Source organism: Miscanthus floridulus, chromosome 15 (genome assembly GCF_019320115.1).
Source record: "Miscanthus floridulus cultivar M001 chromosome 15, ASM1932011v1, whole genome shotgun sequence".
Lineage (NCBI taxonomy): Eukaryota > Viridiplantae > Streptophyta > Magnoliopsida > Poales > Poaceae > Miscanthus > Miscanthus floridulus.
The window spans coordinates 55,229,064-55,242,623 of NC_089594.1; the positions used below are offsets into that span (position 1 = coordinate 55,229,064).

The 13,560-nt window shown below is 42.1% G+C and overlaps 2 non-coding genes across 2 annotated transcripts; one reads left to right on the forward strand and one right to left on the reverse strand.

Moving 5' to 3' along the window:
* The first annotated feature begins 9,175 nt into the window (after positions 1-9,175).
* On the forward strand, positions 9,176-9,282 carry LOC136509718 (small nucleolar RNA R71). The gene has a single exon (XR_010772465.1). It is a non-coding gene; the product is annotated as a small nucleolar RNA R71 (small nucleolar RNA).
* Positions 9,283-13,117: 3,835 nt separating this feature from the next.
* On the reverse strand, positions 13,118-13,224 carry LOC136509786 (small nucleolar RNA R71). Its single transcript, XR_010772527.1, has one exon. It is a non-coding gene; the product is annotated as a small nucleolar RNA R71 (small nucleolar RNA).
* Positions 13,225-13,560: the final 336 nt, after the last annotated feature.

Consider the following 13,560-nt stretch of genomic DNA (forward strand, 5'->3'; position numbering starts at 1 on the left):
TCTCGTGTTTCTACTATGATTGATCTTCGCACCAAGCGGGGTTCCCCAAGAACCAAATATCTAGCGGTAAAAAATATTTCCGTACTTTTCAGCTTGTTTTTTCAGTCGGAATAATATTTTTCTCTCAACAAATCAGCCGGAATAATGTTTCTTCTTATTTTTTCAGCAAAACGAACGGGGCAATTGACACAGGCACGCCAGGTAGGAGGCTCCTGCGCGAAGATCAATCATACCGATCATGGTCGCCCCTCGAAATCGTCCACGGCAGCCTTCATCGCCGAATTCGCCGTCGATACGCTGCGGCCTCGTCGTCATCGCTCTGGCATCGTCGACCCGTTGATTGTCCTGCGTCGGCTCATCGACTACCCACCGCGGCACTCATCGGCAGCATGCCACGGCTCTCTTCGCCCCCCAACGACATCCTTCGACAGCCAGTGACGAACTCGACGTCCCAGGGCGACACGAAGGTGTACCGGGTTTCAGGCTGCGGCGGAGGCACGTACCTACTACATGAAGTATATGCGTTTCATCTACTGCTTGGAAGCCTACCAAGGATGACATCTCATCTACAATACTAGCACGCAAGATAAGTATAAATAATCGGGATGGCTTGGTTGGCATCTACGTACACGCGTATATATCATTACTACTTCAAGCATGCACGTACGGAATATATTTCGAGCTGCTGATCTGTTTCTTTCGTGAATTGCCTCTGACCGTGCTCTGCTCGATGGCTTTCGTCAACGATTTAAAACGCGAGGACGGCTCGCCCAGCTACACATCAAGAAAACCGAGGAGTCTTGCTCGACCATGCAACTCGATCGAATCACGGCCGGTGACCAAGTCGGGAAAGGCGCCGCTGTACGAGCCAAGCCAGCAACATGCAAATCTACTTCAAATAACACGGACTTCAGCACGTAGCGAGCCGTCGAGCTATCAAGCGAGCCAGCCCGAGCCACAAGAGAGCCGCCCAAGCGATCAAGCGAGCCGTCAAATGAGCCGTCCGAGACGTCAAGTGAGCCGCATGAGTTGTAAGCGAGCCGTACGAGCAACGTCCACCTAGTCGGACATCGTGACACGCTGATTACTCCACTCGGCGTCGATCGAGTTAAGTCATATTATTTATTTTAATTAAAAATTTTATAATACATATATCTCTCTCGATATCTGCATGTGTCTACACAACTACTATTGGTAGGAGTCGACGACATCTCTCATCATCGTCGCCCTGAGGCGGCCCTCGTCGATGTTCCGTGTCATTTCGTCGTCATCATATTTTGATTTTCAATTCGTCATTCTGGGTGGCCTTCGTCATCAGCATACCGTGGCTCGTCAATTCATCATCCACAGCGAACGCGTCACTGAACCGGGTGTACGATGACAGCATCACTAGTAACGACTAATCGGACGCACCATCGACGGACTACTTCGGGCTAGCCATGCCGCTTCCGACAACGTCATCGACAAGTACAACTCGAGCAACGTCGGCAGGCATCCTCGGGGCAGTCATGATCAAATTCTCATCACGGCTCTCGACCGCCCGCCATCTCTCACCATGGAAGCACTCGACAACAATGGCACCAACATCCTATTGGACTAGCTAAGTTGTTTTCATAATTATTTTTATTATGTTATCTTCTGCTCTTACTTTCAACTAAGTTGGACCCCAACTTAAACAGAAAGTCAGGGCTACTGCACTTTGGTGCATTCCCGTTTTTTCTTTGCGATTTAAGTTCCTGCATAATGTGTCTATGTGAAGCTTTGTTAGCAACAACTTACACCACAACCCAATATTATACGGGTCACACCATCATATGGCTAGTGTCCTATGCATGGGGGGCTACGGTCAAGTGAACAAAATGCATAACACAAAGGGAAACAATATCAAGGAGAAAAGGCAACAACCCTTAAAACTACTCTAAGTACTTTTGTGACATATGTTCCATCTCTTATAGTGCTTGATCGTAAGAGAGTCCATTGTGCTTAACGAAGCACTCGATCTCGAACGAGTCCAAAGTACATCCTGATGTACACAATTATGCGAGGGTTCGAAGGCTCAACGGAGTTCTTGACCTCAAGTGATCGAAGTACTCATTAATTTCGAAGTGCCCATTATGCGTGGGTCCATTGTGCTTGACGGAGTGCTTGACCTCAAATGATCAAGGAACTCGTTAATATTTTCTAAAGTACCATCACAAGAGGCCCATTGTGCTTGGCGGAATTTTTGATCTCAAGTGATCAAAGTACTACAAACCAAGAAGTCACAAAGTACTCCTTCTATTTTTACCAAACCTGAATACAATGCTCGGGGGCTACCCCAAACATTTTGGCCCGAGTATGATGGCTGGAGATACAGAGTCACGATGCTTTCTAGTCGTTTATACAACCCTAATTATCATATTTACGAGTCAATTTGCTACTTTGCAGGTTACCTATTACTGTTAATCGGATCATGCCTGTCACCCTCTTATATTTCAGATAAGTTCTTTCAGTTTTTTCAATTTTCCTTCTTGTAATCTTTTGCTCTACTCTCTACTCGGTTACCTGCTAACCCGAATTGAGAGTCGGAGGCTACTACAATACTCATATCATATAACCAAAAGTTGTTGGACTAAAGCATATCAAGCTCTTTATCAAGTATGCTGGTTTCAAGGGACTAACGCATGGAAGACACCTCGAGTCTCGGTTGCTAACGCCCCGAACAAACTCTGCATACTACCAAAATAGCCTGAACAAGATAAGGGCACTTCGTTTGGTTATATCGATTAATTTCCATTCTTGCCAAAAATTAAAATAAGCAATTTTATTGTCTTATTTTTTGTTTAATATTTTTTCTCTATAGAACCCTTCAAGTAGTAATCCGGACTGGTCGTTTATTATTTTGTTTTAAGGATTTGAAACAGGATATATTCAGAAGCTCCATCTTCGACCCGAATTATAATCGGGGGTTCTATCGTTCATCCACCTGAACACATGTTCAGGCTTCAACACTGACGTCATCATCTGCTAAGCGACTTTAATGTTCAAAGTCTTCTACACGGAATACATAGTACGATGGACCGCTCAAGTTCCGAATACTATAAAATTCCCAAATATGACTTAATCATATTAGATAGCTAGCGGAAAATGCGGACAGTCACCACTGCGTTTATACAACCCACCAAAGCTGATCCGCCCAATCGCCGACCCGAGTGAAAGCAGACCAAGTGCATATCAACATGCAAGCTAAATATGCATGTACGAACACGCACGTGTACATGCACATGGTTTGAAAGATCTCTACGTATACAAATAGTATATACGCGCCACCGTTATGCCGACTTCATCGCTCGCCGATGACTTAGACAACTCCGATCGACTCGACATGCACACGCATCCTACTCTGACTCTATCGGGTATGTACCGGAGGCTAACTCGGTCAGGCATACACAGCAGTCCTATTCCGACTCGATCAATATATGCGTGATGGCTGCTCCGCATACGTATGCATCAAGCGAGCAAAGGCACGCAAGATGACGACAAGATCTCCATCATGAGAGATGCACGCAACCTCAAAGTCAGTTAGCAACTGGTCCGTGAACTACTCGGCTAGATGCTCCGACGCCGAGGTCCGACTGCTTTACTTGATCAACAACCTCTTACTCGGGCACGACGACCGAGGCGATGCTCGGGGGCTCCCAAGCCCAAGACGCCACGATCGCATGCCGACTCTTCCACTCAGCCCGGCTCGAGGCATTGACTCCTAGGCTTTTTGAGCTGCATCTGTACGGAATCCTACTCCGACTTGATCTGCACGATGATTGATTGCCACCATGTGCACCAACGTACAGCTGCCAAAATACCAATCGCGAGCCAAGATACATGCAAGCCATTAGCAAAGAGGAGAGTGTACGTGCATCTACATGGAAGTCGACTACAGAAAGCCAAGGCACTTGCAGGTGTACGTATACATCTCTTACGTATACATGGCCGAGTACATCGGTCAATCAAGCTGCCGAGCGAGCCATCCGAGCCGCAAGCGAGCCACGAAACAGGGCGTCCAGCCGCAAGTATGTGTTACACCGCATCCGTCTCCACGGATGCAACGGCTTGTTGACTCCTCTACTCGGCTATTGTTTCGACTTAGTCGGCACCACCGCGACTACGTTCGAGGACTTGGCCATTACCACTGCTAGAATGAAAACACAGGGCTGACGACCAGCTCCCGACTAAAAAAGCTCAATCGCAAAGCACCCAATTGTGAGGTGCCCGATCATGAGAAATTCTAAGGATAAATTTTCCTAGATCCAGAGTACCTAATCGCGAGGTACCTGATCACCGGAAATTTCAAGGTTAAATTATTTAAATTTAGAGAACAGGAATGCGAGCAGCCGATCTCAAGGTGCCCGATCACAAAGTTCCCGAATACCAAAATTTAATTACATAAGTCTCGATGACTACCAAATGTCCAATCTCAAAAGATCCGAAGGCATATTGCATCACTACCAGGGGATTGCATTGTTAAACAAGTTCATCTCTCAATGGCACAACTTTCTGACTTCCAATGATTGGGGTCTCCACTCGAGAATTGTTACTTAGAGTTCCCCGAGAACCAAGTGTAAAACACCCGGCTTAACAAGTCCCGAACATAAGCGAGCAATAAACTGTGTTGACAAGTCAAAACAGCGTGGGTATGGCAGTAGAACAAGCTCATCTCCCAACAGCGCACGTTTACATCTATTTGCACAGATTGGGTCTTAAGTCGCAACTATTTAATCAGGATACCTCTTGGTACCCAAAGTACAAACCACCCGACTAAGGCAATCCCGATTTCTTGCAGACAGTTAAGTTGCGTTTGACAAACAAGCTTGGGGCTTATTGTTGGTATTTCTAAATGCAATCACTAAGTATGGAGACAGAATCCATCCTCGGCAACGGCGCCAGAAATGCTTGTTGATATTTCTTAACGTCATCACTAATGATTAGCAATACCACTAAGTAATAGCCTTGATAGTTCTTTAGCAATTTTAGATATTTATCCACAAGCGCACGGAGCTATCATTGTAGCATTTCACCCGAAAGTATTCAGGGTATCGTTATTTATATTTTTCCAAAAGGAAGACATTTGATTAAGAGTCTAGTATGGAGATGAACGTAAATAATAATGCTTGCAAGTACACCATGTTTATAATAGGGGTAAGAACGTTGATTTCAAGATAATGGACACACATTTGGCATTCCTCAAAGGATAAAATAGAGAAGAAAGAATAAAAGAATAATCCTAGTCAAGCAGACGTTGGTTTAGTATAGTCATACAAAGATTAGTTAATGATCATACAAGTTACATAATTAGTCTTAGGGCTAAGTGTGAAGCAAGTCGGGAGGCCACCGAGTATTGGTCTGCCAGCAACCTCATGTGAAAATTTAGACTCCTACACCCCAGTCGAACGTAGGGGATTACAAGGGACAGACAAGGTTGTCACCACCTGCCGCCTACCCCTCAACCGTGGAAAAGGACAATGCATTCACCTGTCTCTCCATACCCAAGCACCACGCTTGCGTATACAGAAACTACCCAAATCCCCCTGGGTCCCCGACCCTACGGATCAACAGGTAAAGAATTTGGGCACACCTAATGGCACGATGAACCGCCACCTCAACTTTGCTCTAATTTTGGTTATATAAGTTATATGAGTGTTTAAGCATAAAGTTAAGTGTGCTACTTTCATGACACATAAATTATAGACTAGTTCATATATCAAGATTATAACACAATAACTATACTCTAGTTCATAAGTATGACTATTAATATCATATGAAAGCATAACTTTGGAAGAACTCATATCTCTATTCATACCCAAAGGTCTCTTCTTCCAAGGAGCCAAGCTCTCCAAGATAGCTTTGCCTTGCTCTAAAGCTACTAAAAAGTAAAGCTACTACTACTAGAGAGTGAGGTAGTGAGGTGATGCTCAAGTGAAGTGTGTTGAGAGAGGGAGGGGTACCCCTCTATTTATACAAGAGCAAGGCGGTGCTTCTGTCCATCTTTGGCGTGAAAGCATGGGATGCACCGCCTCAGCATGGGGGCATGCCACCGCTAGAGCAAGGCACGGCTAAGCAGCGCCGGCAGGGGGTCGCCCGCCCCTTGACCATGGCCACTCGCCACCGCATTCGTCTGGCAGGTAATGGGCTAGACATGGATCCCTGTTCCGTGGTGTTTTGCCTAGTTTGCACAAAGTTGATGAGCGTCTCCCTTGTTCCTTTGCGCAAATCAGTGTCGAAAAGCACCTTTCGGTGAATTATTCCATGTATTTGTGTTTGTGACCTGCAAAATAACATTCTTCAAATACATGTGGAACTTGGTTAGTAGTAAATACATATGTGGTCAAGATTGCTTATTTCTTCTCTTTTTGTGTCTTAATTGGTGGTCGGATTTGATCGGTAATGACCGCCAATAGGATCCCCCAAGCTTAACCTTTGCTCATCCCAAGCAAATTGCTAAGTTATTGGTTGTTGATCAGGAGTTGCTACAATACTGAATATAATTCACAAGTGCCATGCTTATAATAAAGTATTCTTCCTCAATTTAAATAAGTTGGCATTATGTCCACCCTTTTAACTTAATCCCAATGGGGCTTATTGCTTTTCCAAGTCTTAGGTAGTTGCAAGATAGAACTATTTTAACTGAATTACCAATCATTCATTCTTTGATCAACCTTCTATCTAGAGGTTTTATGAGTTTTGCAAAATAAAATGTAAGTTCCTCAAACGATTCACTTAATTGCTCCATGTGTATGGTCCTCACCAAGGCATTTGATTGTTTTGCCTTCTTTTCATCCTATCTCTAAAAGGCTTTGAGTGGAGTTGTAGGTAGGTAAGAATGAGAGGCATACTTACATCACATATATTGCTAAGTCAAAAACCGAATCCAAGGAGATGCAAGTCATACACTTTGATCAAGATGTGCAAGTGTGTGAAATATTTTCCTATTCCTAATATTTTTGGTACTCCTTTGATCATGGTTTTCTCTCTTTTGATTAATTGCCTTGGAAGTATGGGCTATATGTCTCTCTTCTTCTTCTATCAATACTTTGGAACCTTCATGTGTTCTGTTTTTTTTCTTTTCTTTTGCTATTTTGAGAGCCTCACATGTCTCTTTTTTTAGCATAGCCCCATACTTCTTTTTGTCATATGAAAACTTTGGAGAGAAAGACTCATGACAAATGAATGGAGTTTTTATTTTAGGTGGACAGAAAACATGTTTTTGCGTAACTCTTAGTGTAAGAGTTAGCATTTTTATATGTGGGTGTTCATGAATCTTGATCATGAATGCATGACGATAACCTCTACAAGGGTCACAACAATTTGACAAAACTCAATGTGAATATAAGTAGCATATGACTAAGGTTTGCATTTGAATCATGTCATAAGGCCGTGGTAGGAATTCATAACCATTGAGAAACTTTTGATTTTAGCATTTTTAAAATGAAAACTCCATATGTCAAGTTTCTCTTAGAATAAAGTCATAGCATATTCTATTTACCATATCATAACTTGAAATGACATAGAAAAGGATCATGCTTTTGCAGCCCACAAGTTTCAGTTTTTTTAGGATGAGACATTTGAGCCAACAAACTTAAATCTTGGGGAATACTAAGTTACAACCTAGGCACAGATAAATTTTAGACAGAGTAACTATTTATCATTTCAACATTGGAGAAACTAAACATTCTTAAATCACATATGTGAAGTAGAATAAATATTTTTTTATTGTTTTATCATATTTCATTTTTTATATGCAATAATAATTATAGAAAATTGCAAGAGTGTAAAACATAACTTACCTTGGGTAGGGGGTCCTCCCACACGCTAGCCTGTGGCCTATGGTGTGGTTTGCAAGGGATGTCCGATGCCATGGCTAATTTATGATTTGTGATTTTTATTTTATTAAGGTTCACCGAAAGGTTTGACCTTGTCTCTGTTTGAAACCTACCCTCATGGATCTTATACATTTCTGCAGGGGTTAGTCTTATATAACCAACCAATATCTATACTTAGCAGTTTTAGTTCAATGATCAAACTAGATATCATAGTTTATTTGATCAAGGTAGGCTAATTAACTTAAGCACCATGCTTAATTTAAAAAAGCTATGAAAGTATGATCATACAATAATCGTACCCTGAACCAAAACATACCTGTGTAGAGCATGGAAGGAAAACAATAATCATCCAACGGAGGTGAAAAACATTGAATGGTGAACAAATAGAGCCTTAAGCTTTTATTTCTTTTATTTTTTTATGCAAGGTGACAAAAAGTGGTGAGAGTGCAAGATACATGTTACCTTGTGGAGGTCCTCCCCCAAGCTTGCTCAAAGCCTATGGTGAGGTTGTACCCCTGTCCTTTTTTTGGCTTTTTCTACATGGTTAGGATATGGTAGATCATGAATGGACTTATCATCCCTCGTGGTTACCGCATTTGACATTTTCAAATGAAATCTCGGGTTGCCCCTAGGATATTTTCAAAATCATTTGCAGGAAGTGTGGTAGCAATTTGAGCTAGATGAGTTAAAAATTATTAAAGCTCAATTGATTTTTGAAGGAAAAGGTTAAGCCTTCTAAATTTGAATTAATGTTTTCCAAAATTTTATCATCAGAGGCAAGTCTCTTTATTAGATTTTCGTTAATTTTAGCTTGGCCTAACACTAAGTCTTTTAGGGAAGGTTAATCTGCAAAGTTTGAATTGCAAACAGAGTTACCTAGTCTGATATTTTGGGCGCGACTGATTCCACCCTGGACCTCCTTGTGGATGAAACCCATTGTTGTTGTTCATTGCATCTTCAAGGGTCTCAGGGTAATCGTTCTCCCGAATGTCCGATATTGCCACAGACTTCGCATGTCATATGCGAGTCTATGGCCTAGGATGGTGCCCTTCATTGCTTTTATATTGGGCATGTCTTTCTAGACTCTTCATGAGAAGATCCATTTTGTGGCAAGCATATCCGTCTCCTTCACGTTATGCATGCCATTTTGTAGTTTTGCTTTCTGTCTCCCCCAACTTTGATTTTACACCATTTTCTCGATGAGAGCCGTAGCTCCATCAATGGTTAGGGAAAGAAAAGCACCTCCAGCAGCGTAAATGTGCCCCCTAGACATGAGTATTAACCCATCATAAAAATTTTGGAGCACTAACCATGTGTCAATCCCGTGGTGCTGGCATGCTTAGATGTAGTCCTGTAGCCTCTCCCAAGCCTCGTGAATGGATTCCGTGGTGCTTTGCTGGAAGTTGGAAATTCATCCCCTCAGGGTATTGGTTTTTGCCCATGGGGAACAAATTAGCGAGGAACGCTGTGGAACATTTGTCCCACGTTTTGACAGCTTCCCGTTCTTTGTAGAACCACTATTTCGCCTTCCCCGAGAGGGAGAAGGGAAACAAGCGGAGCTTGATGCTCTCAGGTGCGATGTCCTTGATGATGACCGTATCGCACAATTCGAGGAAGTGTTGGAGATGCGCGTTTGCGTCCTCGCTTGGCAAACCGTGGAATTGGTTTGCCTGCACCATCATGATGAGGCCAGTACGGAGCTCGAAGTTCCCATACCCAATGTTGACAGCGGGCCCAACGGGCACTGTTGGCAACAAGCGGGGGTGGAGTAGTCGCGGAGGGTCTTGGCCATGATTGGAGTAGTGGATGGTGCGGGGGTGACTAGTTCGACTGTCGAAAGAGTAGCAGAAGAAGCAGTAGCACTGAGACCATTTCTTCCTTAGGAGTGCCTCTGGATTTTCAGATGTAGTTTTCCGGTAGTTTGTAACCGGTCATACACTATCATGTTTTTATCCACAATAGGAGAAAACAAGCAAAGTTAGCCTGCATAAACAATGGCTACCTTACATGCATATTATCATGAATATGTCCTACTAGATTCTTTAATCAATATGCCTTCCCCGGCAACGGTGCTAGAAATGCTTGTTGGCATTTCTAAACGCAATCATCAAGTATGGAGATAGAATCCATCACTGGCAACGGCGCCAGAAATGCTTGTTGGTATTTCTTAGCGTCATCACTAATGATTAGCAATTCCACTAAGTAATAGACTTGATAGTTCCTTAACAATTTTATATATTTATCCGCAAGCACACGGAGCTATCATTGTAGCATTTCACCCAAAAGTCTTTAGGGTATCGTTATTTATATTTTCCCAAAGGAAGGCATTTGATTAAGAGTCTAGTATGGATATGAACGTGAATAATAATGCTTGCAAGTACACCAATGTTTATAATAGGGGTAAGAATGGTGATTTCAAGATAGTGGACACACACTTGGTATTCATCAAAGGATAAAATAGAGAAGAAAGAATAAAATAATAATCCTAGTCAAGCAGGCATTGGTCTAGTATAATCATACAAAGATTAGTTAATGATCATATAAGTTACATAATTAGTGTTAGGCCTAAGTGTGAAGCAAGTGGGGAGGCCATCGAGTACTAGGTCTGTTAGCAACCTCATGTGATAATTTAGACTCCTACACCCCAGTCGAACAGTGGGGGATTACAAGGGACGGACAGGGCTGTCACCACCTACCGCCTACCCCTCAACCGTGGAAAGAGACAATGCATTTGCTGTCTCTCCATACCCAAGCACCACGCTTGCAGTATATAGAAACTACCCAAATCCCCCGGGTCCTTGACCCTACAGATCGACAGGTAAAGAACTTGGGCACACCTAATAGGACGATGAACCGCCACCTCAACTTTGCTCTAATTCCGATTATATAAGTTATATGAGTGTTTAGGCATAAAGTTAAGTGTGCTACTTTTATGACACATAAACTATATACTAGTTCATATATTAAGATTATAACACAATAACTATACTCTCGTTCATAAGTATGACTATAAATATCATATGAGAGCATAACTTTGGAAGAACTCATTTCTCTATTCATACCCAAAGGTCTCTTCTTCCCAGGAGACAAGCTATCCAAGGTAGCTTTGTCTTACTGTAAAGCTACTAAAAAGTAAAGCTACTACTACTAGAGAGTGAGGTGTGTGAGGTGATGCTCAAGTAAAGTGTGTTGAGAGAGGGAGGTGTACCCTGTTGACGGTAGTTATCTTGAAATAATGCATGAAAATAATCACCAACATAGACTTAGGGTTTTAAACTAACAATTTTCATGAGTTTTGGTGAATCTATCTTTTCAGCAGGGTTATTTCAGAAAACCATCAAGGGGGATCAAAACGTCAAATTAAATCATGCTTATCCGCAATGAAATTAACTCCAAAAGGTTCCAGAGGACTCTAGAAGCCACATCACTGAAGCAGAGGGTAGAAGGCTATCAGGTGGGGCCTGGCTAGCCCCACCTATAGGCCGCCCAACCCCCTAGGTCCACCTGTTAGCCTCCTGCTTCGAACGTCGGTTCCTCCACCGCCTCCTAGGATGCATCTACGTCGTTTATTCAAGTCGGTTTGATCTGAGGGCTCAGGATTGATGCTCCGGCCTATATAATTAGCCCCTACCCCCCTCCATCCGCATGCTGCCATAAGTTAAGATTAGACCAGAAATTAGGGTTTCTAGAGAGAAGAGAATAGAGCTCCAATTCTTCAAGTTTCTAGTATAGGCTAGCTAGTAAGGTTCAAGTAGAGTGTGGGCTATTGCTCAGGATTCTAGATCTGCCGTCTGGAGACTGGTATAGCCATTGTATCTCTAAATTTTTGACTTTATGCTACTTCAATATTATGTTGCTATTTCATTGTGTTCCTAGTTTACTCTAGATATATGCTTGATATAGTTATGATTGATGATGAATTTATGCATATGTTCGCAAAGCTCTTAGCTTAGTACTCGAGTGAGTTAAGTGGCTGACACTATATAAGCATGTGCTTAGATATTGTTTGTTTGCGGGATGCATTCTACACTCTAGGTCATGTGGTAGATCACGGATGTGACACTCCCATTGAGTCCTTTATAGTCCACTCCCCGTTTGTAGAGCAAGTAGAACGCGGTTGCGAAGGGAGACAAGCTTTATTCTTGATCTTCCTTAGTAATGTTCCTTATGCATAGATCCAAAGTTAGTTATACTATATATGAGAGTGTATATACTTGGGTGTACAAAAGACTTAGTGAATTGGGAATGACTTAGGAATCTTTTGCTCTTAACGAATCTCTTGCTTAGCCAGTATTACATTTTATGAGTCTCTATTTCTATCTCTGAAATACCATTAATACCTTAGACTTACCATTTATTTAACCCTTGACATACCCTTGCCATAGCATGAGAGTGATTTTATCATAAGTATATATATTTGTCAATATCTCTATGCCAACATAATTCCATAGCTCCTCACTGTGGATAAAATATAAATAATGATACCTAGTATACTCCTAGGTGAAATGTTGCAATGGTATATTATCTATGCGCTTGCGGATACTTTAATATATATATATATATATAATTTTCTCTAAAGTTTACAAGTGTCATTAATAATTACCAACCACCCATTTCTAGCATTATGCTAGGGATGATAACCTAGTAAAGAGTGATGCTAAGAAATGTCAACAAGCATTTCAGGCACCGTTGCCGGGTAGGGGCACATGGCTAGGAGAATTGAATAAATAAATACTTATTGATGAAATCATAACCTCTACTTTAGTAGGCTTACCCTTGTTTGTCTTTGTTCATATCTTATACAGGGTATTGCAGGATTGGTTGTGATTCACCAAATCTGCATCAAACATAATCAAATCAATCAAGAGGAAGCTCAACACCAGTTCCTGAAGCCAAGGTTGAGAAGACTCTGCGTGAAATCTTTGCTCCAAGCACTGAGAACATTCACACTGGACCAACATTCAAAACCAATAACCTTGAGTTTGAGCTCAAGCCAAGCCTCATCAACATTGTGCAAGCTACCCCATTCAGTGGAAAGGCACATGAAGATACTAGTGCTCACCTTCAGAATTTTCTGGAGATTAGAAGCATCGATTGTGATCAAGGACATTGCTTAAGACATCATACTACTCTGCTTGTTTCCATTCTCACTAGTGGGAAGAGTGAAGTAGTGGTTCTACATCAACAAAGATCACATCAACACATGGGCAAAGTGTTCAAAGGCCTTTCTAGAAAAGTTCTTCCCTATAGGAAAGACCAATGCCTTAAGAGGAAAGATTTCAAACTTCCAACAGTAGAAAGGAGAAACCATTCTAGAAGCATGGAAACATTTCCAAGAATACATTTCCGATTGTCCTCATCATGGGATGGAAGATTGGTTGCTCATGCAAAGTTTCTACCATGGATTAACTCCAAAAGCTCTTGACCAACTCGATGTCGCTGCCGGAGGATCATTTATGTCACTCACCCGTTGGAAAAGATGAAACTCTTATGGAAAAGATAGCCTCTAATCAAGGTTGGTCATCATGCAACATTCAATTATGCAATAAGAGCGAAGGAGTACTAGAAGAGGTGTGTGCACTATCAACCAAGATGGACATACTGTTAAATTGGCTTGAACAGCGAGCCAATTACAAGAAAGATCAGTCAGGCCATTCAAGATGCATTCAATGCTCAAAACACATGTGGAGAATACTTAGGGGTA